Raw genomic sequence first — 13,080 nt, 5'->3', positions numbered from 1 at the left:
CCTGCTGAATTTCCAGGGGGAAAAATCACCATTAGAAAATGAGATGAATATTGTTCGGTAACAGATACTATGTCTAGAGTGATGGGGGAATGTTTCCTCTGAGATTGTCTTGTCTTCTGACCCAAGCAAAGTTTTTCCCCAAAGCATGTTCTTTCCTCTTTTACCATTAATGTTCCAAGTATATTACAGATTTGCCAGAGTTTTGAGTTCTTATAAATCCATTGATTAAAAGGGATGAGTGGCTTAATGAATGAATATACAACTGAAAAAAATCAGAACTGCAGACATTGAAATAAAAACTTTTTTTCTAATTTAGTGCAAATGCAAAAGATTTTTCATCAAATAGCAACAAAGATGCTCCCTAAAAAGACCTACAACTTGTTGTGACCCAAACAGGTACCTGATTCTATATGTGCAGAGGAGGATTCCTTCGTTTTGTATGGTGGCAGCTAATAGCAAGAGACACAAGAAAGAGGCAATTTATCAAATTTATCTGGAGGTCAAATGCAATGAGTCAAAATTTGTGAGTTAAATTGGTCACTCATTAAGATTTTACACCTACTCTTGATTCCTTTCAAGGAGAGGGAATATGCCTTCCTGTCATAACTTCATTAGATAAATCATTTACAGTATCCGCTTCTTTGTCATGGGACTACCTAAGAATTCTCTGTTTTAGATGACACAGAGACACACACACCTCCTTAGAATGCACAAACCCCAAAACTGTATCTCTTAAGATCAACCCTTTAAGAAATATCTGGATAAATGTATCCTCTTTTCTAAACTAGGGATCAGTTGTGCTTTACTCTAATTAACAGCGTGAAATACAACACATTTTCACCTTAATCTTTCTAGGTGGCATTCATTTAACAACATGTTTTAGGAAAAACTTTTATACTTCTTTCAACTTGTCTGCTTTACTGATTTACAAGAAATAATATTTATTTTTAGCATCCGGTATTAAAAGATCTTTTTCTGCAAACCAAATACAGTTATTAATTTGCTCTTTTTTTCTGTATTTTATAGATGACCAAGTGTTATTGGTAACAGAATCATCATTATCTTTCCAGCATTCTGGAGTTTCTCTTTATTTATTAATAATTTCCTCTGAAATATTTTGAAACCGTACACATAATTCTTTTACCTTTAAGATGCAGAATTCCAGTTAGCCTTCATAAACATAGTTTGCATTTAAGAATCCCAATTTTTTAACACCACTGAGTAATCACACTAACTGATCACACCTATGGGATGCTGAAATAACCTCATTTACAGTGTTACCAAAGCTACCAAGTATTCTGATACAGAAGAGAGATTATATGGTGCACAATTCATAAATTTAGCCCTTCAATTTAGCAGTCCTCATAATCCAAATTTCTCTTAGGTCTTGTTCTTTTAACAACTTTTCTAGCTTTTCAAATATGTTCTCACATGCAATTTCTATTCATCTTGACATAGTGAAGGAACAAGCTCATGGTTTGTATGTATTAATAACCTTTAAAAATATCTTTGGAAAAGCAGCTAATGCTAGCTATGGACTTTGTTGTAGTTTTTTACTGATTTTTCTTTAAAATGATCCTTGATGATGATGTATGTGCTTTTTTTTCTCCCATGTTTTATTTTGCCAGTATACCTTAGGATCAAAGTAAAAAGTTTTCACCAACAGAATTACTACTCCTGTCCACTGCACCTCAAAAACCGAAATATTATGGGAAACATCTCCTTGGGTACTTTTCATCAGCAGTTCAGTAAAAGACTATGTGCAATTGCTAGATCCTTTGCTCCTGATTTCCTGTAAAACCCTTTCTTTTGTGACAGAAAACTTAACCACCAGCTGCAGCAGCAGCTACATACATTAAAAATTTTCATTGTTTAATTAGTAAGAGTGGAGTTCCTGCATCTTAACTCATTCCTCCCCTTGCCATGGATTCTCCAGCAAGTCTAAGATAGAGAGTTCATTTTTATCAGCTGAAACCCCATTAATGTAACTTCCTCCACTCTAAACATACTGAATTTTTACTAGTTCCCAAGTGATCCTCAGTGCTTCACATTCTACCTTCTTCTGCCTTCCTCAAAATAGAAGATATCCTGGTCCTTTCATGGAGAGTGATACTGTGCTCCTCACCTGAACAGTTACCGTCTTCCTTGGATTTTTTATTATTATTATTATTTTTAAATCTCTCCCACTACACCTGGTGAATTTATGACACAGAGGTTGCTGTTGGGGAGAAAGCTGGCAAGCCTCATTTCAGACCTCCAGAATCCACTCCTGTATTATTCTATATATACCTTCCTCACTTCTCCCCATATGCTCTTAGCCTTAGAGTATGTTTTTACTTCTCTCATTTTCTTTACATTCAAATTCTCAGCAGGGATCCAATTATCCTTCCCCCACTCCCTGTGATTCTTCCTCTAGCTACACTTTCCTCTTCCTCTTATTATATGTTCAGTCTCACTTGGTCTTAGTTTTTTCTCTCCTAAGCCTTCTTCCTTGCCTTTTCTATTTTCTTTTTCTGGGCATAATAGCTTGCCATCCTATATTATCATGCTGTATCGGAGTCAGACTGTATTTCCAGATTGCTTTCCACAACAGTCTCTTGAAAATGCCTATCCCATTAAACCCCATAAAAATGCTTTTTATCTCCATTATGATGACCTACTGTCTTCAGTACTTAAAAATTAGGACATCCTTTTCAAACTAATGTCTATTTTGCATTTGCTGTTCCATAACACCTAATAATATCATGCTTGTCTCTCCCTCTTAGTCTACAATAGGTCTTGAAACAGTTGTATTTCATACCTTCTCAGAATATGACCAGAATGCCTTCGTCAAAATCCTTCTAGTGAAAGGATTGTAATCTAAAACCTGTTGGTTTACTCAAAAGTGAGGGGTGGTATAGAGTCCCATGTGCTGGGCTGATGAGCGTTATATTTTCAGACAGAAGTACAGAGCATATAGAAGGTATTAATATCTCCCTTCTCCACACCTTCAAGAGCTGTTGAATCTTTATTCAATTTCTGGTTTTACTTTTCACTTTCTGATTCTCCATTTTCTCTGAAATTTCTATTTATTCCATTCCTACCCTATCATTTTGATGCTACTTTGCAAATATATTCTGAATTGTAGGTTTTCACCTTACCCATCTTTAGGTCACCTACCATATCTCCCAATTCCTTCTGTAATACCCTTAATCTCAGCAAACTTCACCTTCATTGAGGATTTTTGAAACTTGCTTTCCTGATCAAGTCTTCTTCTAAATGCTCCTCTGATTAAGTCTCCTCTGATCAAAGGGATTGCTTCTGTCTCTCTGCTTTTCCTGTACGTGCCCTGTGCTGCTACATGGCAATAATTTATATCAAAGGCTTTTTTTGTCATCTTTAAATCTGAGAACTCTTATGGGGAAATCTGTCTCCTTAAATGAGATATTCATTCAAGAAAGTTCCAAAAAACTAAGGGCTTGAATAAAAAGTAGTGTTCACAAATCACCCTACTGCCTTCAACTTTCGTTTCAGGAAGGTGTCTGCTCCAGAAGTTTCTACCGATCCTATACCGCTGTACAGTTTCAATTAAATTAAGCATTTATATCTAATTAAAAAAATAATGGAAGTTTTGATGAATTCTGTCTAAAAACACCACTTGGTATTTTGAGGTTACTGCAGAAAATAAAACAGTTGTGAGTCAATGAGGTGGAAAATTGCTGTCTTATAACAGATCCTCTAAGGTGCAAAATGTTCTCTTATTCGCTGTTATCAGTATGTCTAGTAATTGCTTTTTTGTCCAACTATTTAAAAAGGGGGAAGCAGACTTACAGTCTGGAGAAAAACAGCGAAACATACAAAATAAAAGCATTAATGATTTTTAATTGTTTTCCTGTTTTATAGCATTAGGAAAACATACCAAAAAAAAGACTTTTGGCCTGTCAAAACAGGAAAGTTAGAGAGATGAAAAGAAGCTGCATAAGAATATTAGAACAAGCAACAGGCCACATTTATAAATGAACACTCTGGTCTTTTGCTATTTTACTTCTTTGGAAAAACAAGCCTTACTACTAATTAAAACTGGTTTAGCCATAAGGATGATAACACCGCTAGTAACATTTCCACATAGATTTAATTATAAAACAGGACTGTAAAAAATTACCTGGTACTAAATTACACTTTAGGTCTACATAACAAAGAACACTGTAAGATCACTTTCTGTAACAAACCAACAACTCAGCATAGACTAAGATCACATCTTTCTTCCATGACTAGAACACACATACACAGTTGCATTTCTTGGGCTTTCTAAAGAGATTTTTAGTTTTGGGGTTGGTTTTTTTTATTTTAATACTTCTGCGTGGTTTTGGATTTTCCTCAGTTTTATAAAGACTGAGAAAAGAGAGAGGAAATTCTGTTATTTGCAAGCATATAGCCAAAATTAAATTTCTAAAAATCATTTATTTTAAGAGACAACTATGAAGAAGGCCTGCAAAAGGCCACAAATACACTTTAATCAAGATTATCAAATCAAATAAGGGCTGCACTAACAGTTTCATGCTAAAGCAGAGAAGATCTAGTCAAAGTACCAGACAACCACGCTCTTCTGTAGAACTCTAGTGAGCACTGAAACCTCTCACAGCACCACATTTGTGGAGGAATGTTTCTAGGTTTCCCCTGCTCTGGGCAACCATGTCAATGGGACAGATCCAGATGTTTTACACTTACACACACTCAATTCACCCATATACTGTAATTTCTGCTAGGACAGCCCTACTCAAACCCAGACGTTATATAAAAGAGTTCAGCGTGATCAACTGCATTATGATACAACCACATGAAATGATGAAAATAACTTTTTCCAGGTGCCAGATATCTGCCATCATGTTTGGATAAAATCAGGAATATCTTACTCCTTGCTGAGCTTCTAATCCTGCCTCCTCAGAATATGTCAAAAACGATAACCATGGCAGACACTTACACTTGGTATCTTTATTTTCTCAGCAGCATCAGAATCTACAAACTGCAGTTCTAGTTGATGTCTCCCTCTCCTGAACTGCCCTTCCTATCCATTCATCCCCCACAGTCCTCCTCACCTCCCCCAACATGTTGACACAGGGAAGTTTTAAAAAGAAATCAGAATGAAGTACATTGCACAGAAGGCAGATTTATTTTAGCATAGGCACATAAGAAGAAACACTGAGAAAACTACTTGAATGAAAGAACTCTAATAAGTTATTTCAACTTTTATCTAAGTTGAGATATTTACTTCATAAGATCTCAAATCAAATAATTTTTTTAAATGCAGAGTTAAGGTACCACAGTGCCTACACAGAATAAAAACTGCAGAAACTCAGTAATTTTGCAGGACATATTACTTGATCTGTGGGTGCCCAAAGACATTACTGCAAGAAGTGGTCTATTTAGGAATATATGGTATAATGCAACCCAGCTCTTTCAAAACCATCCATACAAGTATTACTTCTTTGAAAGGAAGTAATATCTCATCAGATGGAGGGAGTATTGATCTGGTAAATGGTAAAATACAGCATCTTCCTAACCTTTCACCTTGACTTCTGTCACTATAACATCTATTCAGAATATATTTTCGAAAGTGTTTTTTCTTCTTCTTTTTCTTCCATAGGATCAACTAAATGCTTACTGTATTACCAACAAAACAACCCATACACCAAATTCTAACAGAAAACACCCTGGTAAAAAATTCAGACCCTCAGAAAAATCTATGAAAAAAAAAAAACCAAACAAACAGAGGGAGTAAAATGCTTTTCTTTGTGAAAAGGAAAAAAAAAAGACAACTTGTAGAATGAGTATCATATAATGAACAATCCATTTAAACAATGCTTAATTACCAACCCCATGCAACAGCGAAAATTCAAAGTAGCAGAGACTAAAAATATTACGTAAGGAGGCCAAACTGAACCCAAAGCAAACAAATCTCTCACAATCCTTCTAGAAGTTTTCTATTTATAAAACAAAAAAGGTACAGGACACTTATATCAACTACCTAAATTTGCACTGCACCACAGTAAGTAATTTCAGATATGCAGCCTAAGTTTATAAGACTTTCTGTCTGCTTTCAAACCTGCCTTATATAATAACCTTCATGTGATTCAGCACTCTCCATGAATTTCTCAGTACCCTCACACAGCTCTCCTCATACCTCATAAATACCACCCTTTCTTCACACCCTTCTCTCTCTTTACCATCACAAACTCCAACTTAATTGATGACATCTAACTCTGTAAGAATTTAAAAAAAAAAACAAAACACCAACCTAAAAAAACCCACAACAGTAAAACAAGGAAACATGCTTGGTTTTTTTTAGTCATTTGTATCTCTCTGAAAAACCGTTAATTACAAAGTATAACAAAACAGCATGTAAGGGTGAACAAAACTACACCACTAACTTACTATTCTTGACTAAATGTTTTCTTATATATACAAGGCATTAAGGATAAGAAGAAACAAAAAATCCCCTCAGATGGGGGGGTGGGTGGGGAAGATCTTTCTCCAGACCCAATCCAGGCAGTTTCCCCACTGCCAAGTCCTGACTAGCTTCATCATCCATATATAAGATGAAATATGACTCACCTGTGACTGTTACCAGTTTCAGCCAATAAGTTTTTAACTGATATATGTTTTTGGACTCTTTCAGGCTTTTTCATGCATATAAAAATCAGGAAAGTTTCCAAAATTATTTTGCGAAAAAAACCACTTTGGACTGCACATTTAGAAGGAAGCTCATAGCAGTACAGTATTCTTCACAGGTGAGGTCAACCTGAAGAAAAATTACTGGCTTTTTGGTTGGGTTTTGGTTTGGGTTTTTTTTCATTTGTAGATGTCAAAATGCTCTTTTGTCAGCTCCAAACAATGCTCTCATGGTTGCAAGTGGAATTGTTTGAAATAATCTCTGCATGATAAAACTCTTCTCATATACACAAGAAACTGGTATGTTTGAGTATCAGCACATTGCATACAAACAAAAATTGCTTTCAATAAGTCAAGCACAGATCACACATTTTACTGCCATCCATACTCTTGAAATGGAATTGCAAAACAACCAGAGTTTGCTTTTATTTTAACTGCAGATAATAATCTGAGCCACGCAGAAACACTCCGCCTATGGAAATACATATAAACATTTACACTTCACCCTGAACTCTCTGAAAATGGAGGGAAAATAAATTGCTAATCATCTATCACTTCTAATAATGAGCCACTAGAACAAAAGCCAGAAAAAATAATCACAAACTATTCTGAAATGCTTAACATGGGAAGAGTACAAACAACAGAAACTATTACAATAGACGTTTAATTAATTGATCAATTTCAACACTCATTTACAGCAATCCTTAAACTAACTTTCCAAGAACATGTACGAAGTAAGAACTGATGAATGCTTTTATTATTGTAATTTTTAAAACTACAGGGATTATTTCTGAAAAAACTGCTTCAACTCCAAAATATGCAAATGTGCAAAATTGGTACTCGTACAACTTCTACTGGAGCAGAGTCTTTACAAGATGACATGAACAGTTTTCCTAGGACCCTCCAATTGGACCTCTCCTCCCATATGCTAGAATCCACTTACTTCATTTCACTCCTCTACCCTTTATTTATCGTGCCTTTCCCCCTTTCCACCCTCCCAAATTTTTCAGAATGTACTTACATTCCTCAGAAAATGCAAAGAACACAGAAAATGTTGTATCTCCAATGCTGGTATATACAAGGTATTGATGTCTTTCCAGAGTGAGCCCTCCCTATTTGAAATATGCACTTACACACACTTTTAAGGAAAACAGCTGCTTAAGATCACACAAGTATCTACTGTGTTATGTGCTTTCTTGCACCTCTGTCTAAATCATGATCTTCAAATTATTCCATGTGACAATATAACAATGCTAACTATTTTTGACAATACCATCATAAGAAATTTTTTGTTTATTCATTTGAAGTCCTGATACCGCTAAATGGACTCACAGATAAGAAAGATATACTAAAAGGATTTTTTCCTGCCTGACATAAGAATCTTATCCAAAATAATGAAAGAGACTTTAAACAATTTGGCATCAGTGGAAATAAAAAGCAACCTGGAAACATTTTTCCTAGAACAAGTCCAACGCCTGCGCAGCAGCTTTCAAGTTGTTATGATTCTCTCAATACGCATATGTATCCAAATATCTATGCTTACATAAGAAAAACTGAAGTAATGGATAATAATTAAAAAAAATCTAAAATGTGTCAAGCTAATTGATCTGTCATTTCAATGAATGGTGTGAATATTTATATCCACTTAGATTTGTAACACATTGTACATATAGGTGAACATTTCCCTTAAGAACCAATTAACATGCCAAAAAGTAACTGCATGTAGATACTCCAAACTTATTTTGAAATTAACCTATTTTAGAAATGCAATCATTTACAATAATACTTTAAAAAAAAAAAAAAAAAGCGGCAGCATATACAGACCTTCCAGTAGTCAGATTGTAAACTGTAGTACCTCTGGTATGCAGATAATGCTGTAGGAAAGAAAAAGGAATGTTGAATTTCTTTTGTTGCATTTTCTTTGAAGACAGAAAATCTTAAGAGTCAGAATACACAACATTAAAGTGATAAATGGTTTAATAAAAGTAACACTGCCACAATAAGTACACTGTTGTGGGTAACGCATTCCTTAAGATTATAATTTTGGTTTATGAAATGTCAACCCGAAAGTATATTTATTATTAATCTTACAAATGTAAATCAAGCACTTTTTTAAAGAAAGCCTATAACAAAAGCAATCATTTGAAATTTTGGGATTTTCACCCTGGACAAAGCTGTTGTAAGATTTAAAAATTTAATCATGTAGCTCAATTACCATGCTCCCTGATGTCCTGTAATTTCTAAAGAACTGGTGCGGAGGGACATACAAAGAGAAATCAATTTCACATGCCCTTTCATGCAGTAGCTACAGAAACAAAAGCAAAAAAAGCTTACATTTTATTCAACATCTAAGATCAAGACCAACCTGGAAAACAGCACTAAGAACAGCTCTGTTCAGTAGAGTATTAGCTCTACTTAGTAAAAAATTTCTCAAATCACCATTCCTGCATCCTTCTTCCTCAGTAAAAATTCTGGTTGATTCATGTTGCCCTTCGGCTAAAAGGCCACACCAGACCTGAATGCAAACAGGCTTTACATTCTTCTAAGAACATTGCACTAGGCACCATCCAAAAATTAAGAATTTTAATAATGATTCACTGCTGTAACACTAAAATTTTTATTTCTTAAGATTTAAGAATGGTTTGTAGACAGTATGTATTTTCCAAACAACAAAACAGACAACCTCTGCTTTGAAAAAACTACAAACACTAAACAAATTAAGATGGTAAGAACAACACGTACTTTATAAGCAAGTTCATTTCCTACAAGTACCATGGATAAACGATGTCTCTAAATTTTTAGCACCCTTCAATGCCCGTCTTGCATATTCATTGACACAACTTAACAAAAGTCCTTAAGTTTAAGCGAAGTAAGAACAACATACACATAATGACAAGGCACACAGAGCTTCCTCTTCTTAAGAATACACCTTTGCATTCATCTGTCTATGGAGACTCACAACCTTTATTTTTAAATGCCTGACATACATGCTGAATTATGCCCCTAAGGTGCCTCTCACCACTGGAACTACTTGTGAAGCCAGCTTCTAATTTTGATACTCTAAACTGATTTATTTAGGTGCCCAAAGTATCAAAAAAACCTATGAGAACACTCATCATCCTTACACTATCAAAATGCAGTATGTTTACACACAACTTCGACGAATAAAATCACTTAAAAATCTAGTCAATTGGTTAAGTTTTTCACAACTTAAGGATACAATTCTTCCCCTACCCCCTCAAAAAAAAATTGGTACAAACTGAAGAATGACTGCAGTCTAACAATGTAAGTTTAAGAAAGTTAAGATCAAGCATATTTCAGTCACATTCTGTAATTATGTTATAAAGGATGTTCACAGTAACACAAAATAACCTCCTACCACAAATACTCCTTTCTAGATTCACCTTGTCCCAGGTATCATTAATGATTTTCAACAGAATGGCATAATAAGCTTTTGAACATGGGAATGACTTTGCCTTCCCAAATAGAAACACACACACTATGAAAGAGTTTGTAATGCACTACACACCACACTTAAAAACAAAAATAATTTTATTAAACTCATGGAGTACCTATCTCAATTTTAAGGGTTAGAGCTTATTTCAAATACTTCAGTCAACAGCACCATATTACACAAGACTTAGGAAACTGAGAACTTCTTGTAATCTGATATTTTTTTTTTAAATGTAACTGTTACAGTCAATTATATCATGGCACATGGATAAAATAAGATGAAAAGAACATTAAATACAATGCTAAGGATTTATACCAGGAAAATAAAAGGGAGAACTTTGTCAGTGTAGCTGTCAAAAAAAAAAATATAGGAGTACCCATATAAGCATATCCATTAAACAAGAGAGTTGAAATACATGTTTCCCTATAGCAGTTAAGGTACCACCAACAGGTTTATGAAACATCAACAGCTTAAAGAAATACAAAAACAGAGGAGCAACAAAAGACCTACAAAGCAAAGACGGAAAGAGAAAAAAAAAAAGGGGGGAGGGGGGAAGCCTTACTGCTCTTCAGTGACCAAAACATTCCTTATGCAAGTATAGCAAAAAGGTGTACAGCTCAAGTCTTTCTTCTTGCTTGTAGCTCTAGCCACAGCATGCGCAGCCCTGCTCCCCAGTCAAACAGAATCAATGGAACAGAGGTGAGCAGCACTGAAAAAGTGAGAGAAGACATCTGAAGGTATTCACTCATTCAGACCTGATCAAGCCCCTGGTCAGGGGAGGAGGAAGACTGGGAGGCACAGGCAACTAGGCTCCACTAATGTCACTGCTCATAAATAAACTTGCCCAGAGAAGTTCTAGCACTTTCATTTAACACAGGGAAAAGTTCTTATATTAAAGAAAGGAGTCTTTGATCCATGATATTCTACCAGCTTTCCTTAAGAGTGCTGATGTTTGCAAATAATTTTGTTTTCTATTTCTTCCATTCTTCAATAAAATTTAGCAACTTCCCATAGTAACAGTTGAACTGACTGCTTTCATGTGCCACGCTCATCCTGTAACTAAAAACAAGTACATGGAAAGCATGGACTGCTGAAGCATATTTCATGTTTACATGATTCGAAGATAAGGCCTTAATTCTAATGCAGGTCACATCACTCTTCCAGAGGAACAAAGACACTACAGTCCTTTTCTTAAGTGTCTGAAGTGCCCAATCCTACTTCTGGGTTCAGCAACCTCTTCTAGGGATCCAGCCTTTCCTTCTAGGGTATCAGTATTCTGCTTCTACTTAACATCTTGAAGACGAAATTCTGAAATTCTCAGTGTTGTGCTGGAAACACTTAACAATGAATGGAGGCATCCCTTACACAGGAGCTAAATGTCCCTTTCTTCCTCATGAAAGTTAGACAACTAGAAACGGTTTTTGATGCACAATTTCAATATTTAACAAGTGCTCAACTACCAGTTATTTAGTTACCTGTGAAAGTTTATTTCAGCCCCCTTTACATCTAGATCAAACATCTGCTCCACAAGCAGTAAAGTTCTGCTAAAAAGGATTGAAGATACAGGCAGAAAAACAGAAAAAAGGGATCCAAGACAGCATTTTTTGCCAGAGCCCACATGAAACATCCTTAATCAAGCATATCCCTAAGAAGAATCTTGAATATAAGAAAAGACTAGAATTTAAATTATGAAAAGGAAGATCTTTGAAAAATTAAACCAACCTACTAATTTTAAAGCAGCAGAACATAAACCATAAATTTGAAGCCTACCATACTTTCTACTCCCTGAGCAAGTCACTGGTGGGCAGACATTCATCTTGAGTTCTATGGTGTAGAAATAGAGTGTCTTATCTAAAAAGTGTATAGAACTACAAGCAACTTCTGCTTTAAATTAACTTTATAACTATAGGAAATTAGTGCAAACCCCTCAAATTCCAAACTTTATTCTATATCAAGAAAAAAAGAGCAAGTGAATCTGCTAAACAACAAAAATTTTACACAAGTCTGTATCTGAAACATATGCTATGCTTCATCAGTGCCATGATTCTAATTATAGGATATTCTCTAGCTTATTAAAAAGTGAAAAGAAAGTCGCTTGGGTCATGCATCACATTAGTAGTATTGAGCAAAATTAATAAAAACAAACACCAAAAACCCCACAACGCTAAAGGCTGCGATGTCGCTTGCACCTTTGCTTCTCATCCAAGACTGGTCATTCCAAGGTAAGACAATTTTTGTCAGAAAAAAATTGTATCAACTACAGCCACTCTTTCAACATAGGGTCAACTCTCATTTTTACGGATACAAGTAAAATACCCCATTTCAGTTAAGATGTCCTTTTTAAACATAATGAAATGAGTGCTTTGAAATCACTCAGGCACAGCAGAATTCTGCAGACAATTTTCTGATTAGGAACCTATTGAGCTTTTCCAATCTAGGAGTTTGCCACTGAAATTCTTAAACATATAGAATTGTTGGAGGCCACATACCTGGAAACCTCTTTTTTTCAGCATGCTAACCACTCCTGAGCATGTAGAAAATGCACATACACACTCAAAAAGAACAGGACTGAGTGTCATCAGTAGGACAATGTTTCTTGCTTCACCCTCAACTGTATTCGTAAGATCATCTAGCCAATCACAGAAAACTCTCTTAAAAGTAGAAAGCTGAGAGACCACCTTCAGACATCTAAAACAATACTGGATAAGAGATCTAAGAGCTCCTAAAAGAGGTGCTCATAGTTACCTATCTCCATCCTTCTGCCCAGTATTTCATTACATTATATCAGTTTACACTCCTCCTATTAACATCTCTCTCCAAAACCTGGCAATTTACATTATTTGCCTAACAGGCAATCCTTATGATCAGACTCTTGAAAACGCTACAAGCTACTGACAGAGCATTTGCCATCCTGCCCTGAATGGGGGAGGGAGGGGGGATGGGATGGATTGGGGGAGTGGTGGTGGTGTATGCCCAAA

General features: G+C 35.5%; 1 protein-coding gene across 1 annotated transcript in view; it reads right to left on the bottom strand.

The window, feature by feature from the left end:
• KDM6A (lysine (K)-specific demethylase 6A) overlaps nucleotides 1-13,080 on the bottom strand; it is a 127,594-nt gene that overhangs the window by 105,694 nt on the left and 8,820 nt on the right. Inside the window, 1 exon segment of the mRNA XM_009893288.1 lies at nucleotides 8,473-8,522. The gene's annotated coding sequence lies outside the window, so the exon portion shown is untranslated.

The sequence above is a fragment of the Charadrius vociferus genome, unplaced genomic scaffold, assembly GCF_000708025.1.
Source record: "Charadrius vociferus isolate BGI_N301 unplaced genomic scaffold, ASM70802v2 scaffold209, whole genome shotgun sequence".
Taxonomy (NCBI): domain Eukaryota; kingdom Metazoa; phylum Chordata; class Aves; order Charadriiformes; family Charadriidae; genus Charadrius; species Charadrius vociferus.
Note: the sequence above shows the minus strand (reverse complement) of the source record. Positions and strands in the feature narration are given on the sequence as shown.